At 49.3% G+C, this 8,131-nt stretch overlaps 1 pseudogene; it reads right to left on the reverse strand.

The window, feature by feature from the left end:
• Nucleotides 1-1,541: 1,541 nt before the first annotated feature.
• Nucleotides 1,542-5,709, reverse strand: LOC139558406 (3-oxoacyl-[acyl-carrier-protein] synthase, mitochondrial-like; annotated as a pseudogene).
• Nucleotides 5,710-8,131: the final 2,422 nt, after the last annotated feature.

Below are 8,131 nucleotides of genomic sequence, written 5' to 3' on the forward strand. Positions count from 1 at the left end.
GACCGGTCCATCGATCCTACTCCCATCATTCCGGCGGCTAGGCTGGTGGCACCGATAGTATGGGAGATGGACGCGGACCCGGAGGGTCGTAGGTACGTGCCGCTCGCTGTTCGTGACCAATTGATTCGATGGGCTCATAGTCTACCCTCGTCAGGTCACCCGGGTATTTCGAGGACAGTGCGAGGTCTTAGGGGGAAGTACTGGTGGCCCACCTTAGTGAGGGACATGCGATTCTATGTCTCCTCCTGTTCGGTGTGCGCCCAGAGTAAGGCTCCTAGGCACTTGCCACGAGGGAAGTTACAACCCCTCCCCGTTCCACAACGGCCGTGGTCCCATCTATCGGTGGACTTTCTCACTGATCTTCTCCCGTCTCAGGGAAACACGACGATCCTGGTCGTTGTGGATCGGTTCTCGAAGTCCTGCCGTCTTATCCCGTTGCCCGGTCTCCCTACGGCCCTACAGACTGCGGAGGCTCTTTTCACCCATGTCTTCCGGCACTATGGGGTGCCCGAGGATATTACGAGGTCCCCAGTTTACATCCCGAGTGTGGAGGGCGTTTATAGAACGTCTGGGGGTCTCGGTCAGCCTGACCTCGGGGTATCACCCGGAGAGTAATGGGCAGGTGGAGAGAGTGAACCAGGAGGTGGGTAGGTTTCTGCGGTCGTATTGCCAGGACCGGCCAGGGGAGTGGGCGAGATACATTCCCTGGGCTGAAATGGACCAGAACTCACTAAGCCACTCCTCTACCAACATGTCACCGTTTCAGTGCGTGTTGGGGTACCAGCCGGTCCTGGCACCATGGCATCAGAGCCAGACCGAGGCTCCTGCGGTGGAGGAGTGGGTGCAGCGCTCTAAGGAGACCTGGAGGGCCGTCCAGGAGTCATTACGTCAGGCGAGTGGACGGCAGAAGAGGAGCGCTGACCGTCACCGCAGTGAGGCCCCCGTGTTTGAACCGGGGGACAGGGTCTAGCTCTCGACCCGAAACCTGCCCCTCCGCCTGCCCTGCCGGAAGCTGGGTCCGCAGTGTGTGGGGCCATTCAAAGTCCTGAGGAGAATAAACGAGGTGTGTTATCGATTATTACTTCCTTCGTATTATCGTATTAACCCCTCGTTTTATGTGTCTCTCCTCAGGCCGGTGGTAGCTGGTCCCATGCAGGAAGGTGAGGTTCCGGAGGTCCCTCCGCCCCCTCTAGACATCGAGGGGTCCCCGGCATACACGATAAGGGCCATTCTGGACTCGAGACGCCGGTGAGGGGCCTGCAGTACCTCGTGGACTGGGAGGGGTTTTTGGGATGGTGTTATTTAAGTTCGATTAGCCCGCTTGTGTTTGTGCGGGCTTGTTTCTGTTATGTGAGAGGTGTTCTTTATTTGTATGGGTTTTCCGCTGTCCGGTTAGATACCAGTGTGTACTTAGGTGGAATGGTTTACGCCTATGTTCGGCGTTACCTATTGTAAGTTTTTTGGTTGGACATTAAAGCGTGTTTTTCCCCGCTCTCTGCGCCTGACTCCACACCCATTCACTCTTTGAGCGTTACAATCGATCATAATTTCATGCAAATTATTTACTGTTACATGTCCCAATATAATATTGAGAACATTTTGAAACTGAAATACTAGGAATCTATAAAGGAAGTGTTGCGAAAGCAAATCCCATACAAAACCAGTAAGAAGTGAATCCTTCAGACAAGCTTTTCAGACACTGGTGAGACACAGTTACACATTAGTCCCCCCAAACCCAAAAGAGTTTGATAGCTACCCATCTACCCTCTTTCTTCCACTACTATCCAGTGCAGGGCACATAGTTCAGGTCAAACTCTGGCTCAGTGAAGTCCAGGTTGAAGGTGGGTGGCAAAGTGCTGTGGTAGCAGGCCAGAGCAGTGAAGGCTGCCTCTAGGGCTGCGGCAGCCCCCAGTAGATGCCCCGTGGCCCCCTTAGTGGAGGGGACAGCCAGGGTGGCGGCGTGCTGCTGGAACAGTCTCTTGATGGCAGTGTTCTCTGCAGAATCACCTAGTGGTGTAGAGGTGGCATGTGCGTTCACATACGTTCCATGGGCTGGTTCCACACCAGTGTCTCAGAGCGATGCAGACATGCACCTGGAAGAAGAACAGGAGAATGAAAGTGGACTGTAAAAATGACATGACTTCAAATATGTTCACCATTTCATAAAAAAAATCTGAATTGTTTTAAAATAGGCCAAAGATTTTTAAATGTTTTATGTCATGGTCAAGTTTATAGATATTGATAATGGTACTGGCTACAGTACATCTCAATGATTCACTAACACAAATAGTAAGCACCTGGTGAAAGAGTGCTATAAACCCCATCCATGACTATTACCTGATGGCTCCATCTCCATCAGCAGTGGGGGCTGTGATGTGGCTGGCGTCCCCTGACAGGCCGTACCCCAGCATCTCAGCATACACCCTGGCCCCCCTCCTCACAGCATGCTCCCACTCCTCCAGGAACACCACCGCAGACCCTTCACACATCACAAACCCATCCCTCTCTGGGTGTAAGGACCGTGATGCCAGCCTGGGCTGGTCGTTCCAATGGGTACCCAAAGCCCTTCAAGTAAATGTAAAAGTTGAATTACACCCACATAGCAGTCAATACAAACTGAAATCCATGAACATACAAATGGCGTAGGCATATCTTAATACATATGTAAAAATGTATAAAAAGGACAGACTAGATGTATACTAACAACAACAATAACACAAAAAAAACAAATATCCTGGGATCTTCAAGATTTACCTCGCCCTCGCAAACCCTGCGATTGACAGAGGTCCCACCCGCTACCATGGCGGCAGCGTCTCCGTGGGCAATGAAACTGGCTGCGTCACCGAGGGCATGGTCTCCAGTTGTGCAGGCAGTGGACACGGCGTGGTTGGGGCCTTTTAGTTTGCGCTTAATGCTGACGTGACCTGCAGCCATGTTGACCAGGATACGAGGCACAAAGAAGGGGCTGACCTAGAATACAACTTTTATTAACTCCATCCATCCATCGAAATAGAAATTGGTGTTTTATTTGCAGACTGTTCTTATATAATCCCAAGTTCTCAACCCTCTTCTGCAAATAGGACACATTCAGACTACAAAGGGAAGCACAGCCGCGAGCTGCCCAGTGGCATGAGCCTACCAGACGAGCTAAATCACTTCTATGCTCGCTTCGAGGCAAGCAACACTGAGGCATGCATGAGAGCATCAGCTGTTCCGGGCGACTGTGTGATCACGCTCTCCATAGCTGACGTGAGTAAGACCTTTAAACAGGTCAACCTACACAAGGATGCGGGGCCAGACGGATTACCAGGACGTGTGCCCCGGGCATGTGCTGACCAACTGGCAGGTGTCTTCACTGACATTTTCAACATGTCCCTGATTGAGTCTGCAATACCAACATGTTTCAAGCAGACCACCATAGTCCCTGTGCCCATGAACACAAAGGCAACCTGCCTAAATGACTACAGACCCGTAGAACTCACGTCCGTAGCCATGAAGTGCTTTGAAAGGCTGGTAATGGCTCACATCAACACCATTATCCCAGAAACCCTAGACCCACTCCAATTTGCATACCGCCCAAACAGATCCACAGATGATGCAATCTCTATTGCACTCCACACTGCCCTTTCCCACCTGAACAAAAGGAACACTTATGTGAGAATGCTATTCGTTGACTACAGCTCAGCGTTCAACACCATCGTACCCTCAAAGCTCATCACTAAGCTAAGGATCCTGGGACTAAACACCTCCCTCTGCAACTGGATCCTGGACTTCCTGACGGGCCAACCCCAGGTGGTGAGGGTAGGTAGCAACACATCTGCCACGCTGATCCTCAACACTGGAGCTCCCCAGGGGTGCTTGCTCTGTCCCTTCCTGTACTCCCTGTTCACCCACGACTACATGGCCAGGCACGACTCCAACACCATCATTAAGTTTGCAGACGACACAACAGTGGTAGGCCTGATCACCGACAACGACGAGACAGCCTATAGGGAGGAGGTCAGAGACCTGGCCGGGTGGTGCCAGAATAACAACCTATCCCTCAACGTAACCAAGACTAAGGAGATGATTGTGGACTACAGGAAAAGGAGGACCGAGCACACCCCCATTCTCATCGACGGGGCTGTAGTGGAGCAGGTTGAGAGCTTCAAGTTCCTTTGTGTCCACATCAACAACAAACTAGAATGGTCCAAACACACCAAGACAGTCGTGAAGAGGGCACGACAAAACCTATTCCCCCTCAGGAAACTAAAAAGATTTGGCATGGGTCCTGAGATCCTCAAAATGTTCGACAGCTGCAACATCGAGAGCATCCTGACTGGTTGCATCACTGCCTGGTACGGCAATTGCTCGGCCTCTGATTGCAAGGCACTACAGAGGGTAGTGTGTACGGCCCAGTACATCACTGGGGCTAAGCTGCCTGCCATCCAGGACCTCTACACCAGGCGGTGTCAGAGGAAGGCCCTAAAAATTGTCAAAGACCCCAGCCACAGACTGTTCTCTCTACTACCGCACGGCAAGCGGTACCGGAGTGCCAAGTCTAGGACAAAAAGGCTTTTCAACAGTTTTTACCCCCAAGCCATAAGACTCCTGAACAGGTAATCAAATGGCTACCTGGACTATTTGAATTGTGTGCCCCCCCAACCCCTCTTTTTACGCTGCTGCTACTCTCTGTTTATCATATATGCATAGTCACTTTAACTATACATTCATGTACATACTACCTCAATTCGGCCGACCAACCAGTGCTCCCGCACATTGGCTAACCTGCATTGTGTCCCGCCACCCGCCAAACCCTCTTTTACGCTACTGCTACTTTCTGTTCATCATATATGCATAGTCACTTTAACCATATCTACATAAACATACTACCTCAATCAGCCTTTCTAACCGGTGTCTGTATGTAGCCTCGCTACTTTTATAGCCTCGCTACTGTACATAGCCTGTCTTTTTACTGTTGTTTTATTTCTTTACTTACCTATTGTTTACCTAATACCTTTTTTTGCAGTATTGGTTAGAGCCTGTAAGTAAGCATTTCACTATAAGGTCTGTTGTATTCGGCGCACGTGACAAATAAACTTTGACTTGATTCCTACCTACCAACCCTGCCACAAACACACATCTGAGAGGTTGGAAGCAGCACAGCACGCTTCAGCGCCTGCTGGCTACAGCAGACCCCATAACTGTTCTTACTGTAACCTTTCGCCTGGAAGATGGCCAATGTCTTGGCGATCTTATCCAGCGAAACCATTCCCACCTCTGTGGTCAGCTGCTCCTCCCCAGGGCTGCTGGGATACCACCCAGAATCCTCCAGTGCCAGCTGTGTGGCACCGAGAGCCATGACAGTGACATACTGTTGATCTCCCCGCGCGTGGCGAATCTCTCGTCCTTGAACTGGCCCTCTCCATCCCCTCGGGCACCAGGGCTGCCACTTTACAGGGGACTGTCTTATAAGTCTCAGCGTCAAGGGCGACAATCCCACTGGCACCGCTAATCAGCTGGTTCCAGGGTAGAGTAGTCCCTGTGCTGAGAGGAGAGAGAAGTGCTATTCCAGTGATTGCTACTCTCCTCCTGGACAGATTCTTTCCACAGGTGTAGTGTCTCAGATTGGGACTCATTGAACAAATACAAGTGTTCTTGTTGAGAAGTGTTATGGTTGTGATGTGATGCCAAGTACAACAGCAGCTTTGGTCTACACGATGAAGACATGATGTTGTTTTGTTTCTCTGCTATCTCTGTGGAATAGAAAAAAACTATAATAAACAGTTTAGCAGTATAACTCATTCTTGACTCATACCTACCACCAATCACGTCAATACAGTGCGGTATGTAGGTAGTACAAATGCTATCATATCCACCAAGGTAAAGTTGGTTTTATATTCACACATTCGGACATTCAACAGACATTCATCAAACATTCGCCAAAATAAAATAAAAATTGTAAAGAATCAATAACTTATTCATTGATTGTCACAGATACATAAAAATAGATATGGTTTATTCTATAAATGTCTACCACACTTTTACAACCTTTGTTTTGAATAAAAGAATCCAGTTTTGATTTGATGGAAATACATAATCTTTCAAATGCAATTTAAAGCTGTATAAATCAATAACTAATTCACCATTTGTCACAGAAACATCAAACTAGATATGATTTATTCTATAAATGTCTAGCATACTTTTACAACCTTTGTTTTGAGTAGAAATTCCAGTTTTGACATGATAGAAATACATAACATCTATAAAATCCAATTTAAAGCTATATAAATCAATAACGTTTTCACTGATTATGACAGAAATACATACAATCTCAAATATTGCTTTTAAAGATGAAGAAATCTACTTCAGTGATTGTCTCAGAAAAAAGTGAAAATATGCATTTATTTGCAATTTATTTAATAATTTCAAGTGCAATGTGTTCTGTATGAAGTTGTACAATGTTTACAATCTTAAATTGTATGCCAAATCAATGTTTGCATTTTTAGTGCATGTCACGCCCTGACCGTAAAGAGGTTTTTATGTCTCTATTTTGGTTTGGTCAGGTTGTGATTTGGTTGGCCATTCTATGTTCCTTTTTCTATGATTTGTATTTCTGTGTGTTTGGCCAGGTGTGGTTCTCAATCAGAGGCAGCTGTCTATCGTTGTCTCTGATTGAGAACCATACTTAGGATGCCTTTTCCCACCTGTATTGGTGGGTTATTGTCTATGTGTAGTTGCATGTCAGCACTAGTTGTTTATAGCTTCACGTTCGTTTTGTTTAAGTGGTCTTCGTTTGAATAAAAGAAGAATGTATTCCAATCACGCTGCGCCTTGGTCTCCTTCATTATGAAGACCGTGACAGAATAACCCACCACCAAAGGACCAAGCAGCGTGGAAGAGAGGACTGGACATGGGAGGACATCCTGGACGGCAAGGGATCCTACACATGGGAGGAGATCCTGGCTGGAAGGGATCGCCTCCCATGGGAACAGGTGGAGGCAGCCAGGAGAGCGGAGGCAGCAGGAAAAGGGAACCAGCGTTATGAGGGAACACGGCTGGCAAGGAAGCCCGAGAGGCAGCCCCCCAATTTTTTGGGGGGGTCACACGGGGAGTGTGGCTGAGTCAGGTTGGAGACCTGAGCCAACTCCTCGTGCTTACCGTGGCGAGCATGTGACTGGTCAGGCCCCGTGCTATGGGGTGATGCGCACTGTGTTTCGGCCGAGCATTCACAGGCCGGTGTGCTCGGTTCCAGCGTCCCGCATTTGCCGGGTGGAAGTGGGCATCCAGCCAGAACGGGTGGTGCCAGCTCTGCGCTCGAGACCGCCAGTGCGCCTCCACGGCCCAGTGTATCCGGTGCCTCGGCCAAGGAAGAGGCCTCCGGTATGTCTCCTCAGCTTGGTGAGTCCTGTGCCTGCTCCTAGAGCCAGGTCTCCTGTGTGTCTCCCCAGGCCGGTGAGTCCTGTGCCTGCGCCCAGTCCGGAGCCTCCAGAGACGGCCTCCAGCCCGGGGCCTCCAGAGTCGCCCTCCAGTCCGGGGCCCGCTACGAGGGTCCCCAGTCCGGGGCGAGGGTCCCCGCTCTAGAGGCGCCACCTAAGTGGGCCAAGCCAGAGGTGGAGCGGGGTCTATGTCCCGCACCAGAGCCGCCACCGCGGAGAAATGCCCACCCAGACCCTCCCCTATAGGTTCAGGTTTTGTGGCCGGAGTCCGGGGGGGGGGGGGGGCTGGTGTGTATTACTGTCATGCCCTGACCGTAGAGAGCTTTTTATGTATTTTGGTTTCGTCAGGGTGTGATTTGGGTGAGCATTCTATGTTCCTTTTTCTTTGATTTGTATTTCTGTGTGTTTGGCCGGGTGTGGTTCTGAGGCAGCTGTCTATCGTTGTCTCTGATTGAGAACCATACTTAGGTTGCCTTTTCCCACCTGTATTGGTGGGTTATTGTCTATGTGTAGTTGCATGTCAGCACTAGTTGTTTATAGCTTCACGTTCGTTTTGTTAGTTTAAGTGTTCTTCGTTTGAATAAAAGAAGAATGTATTCCAATCACGCTGCGCCTTGGTCTCCTTCCTTTGACGGACGTGACAGTGCAACAGTTCCACATTGTAAAGTAGTTACAAGGCACAACAGTCATTTATTTATACGTCTCTAATTTAA

Source organism: Salvelinus alpinus, chromosome 29, assembly GCF_045679555.1.
Source record: "Salvelinus alpinus chromosome 29, SLU_Salpinus.1, whole genome shotgun sequence".
In the NCBI taxonomy this organism is placed as follows: Eukaryota; Metazoa; Chordata; class Actinopteri; order Salmoniformes; family Salmonidae; genus Salvelinus; species Salvelinus alpinus.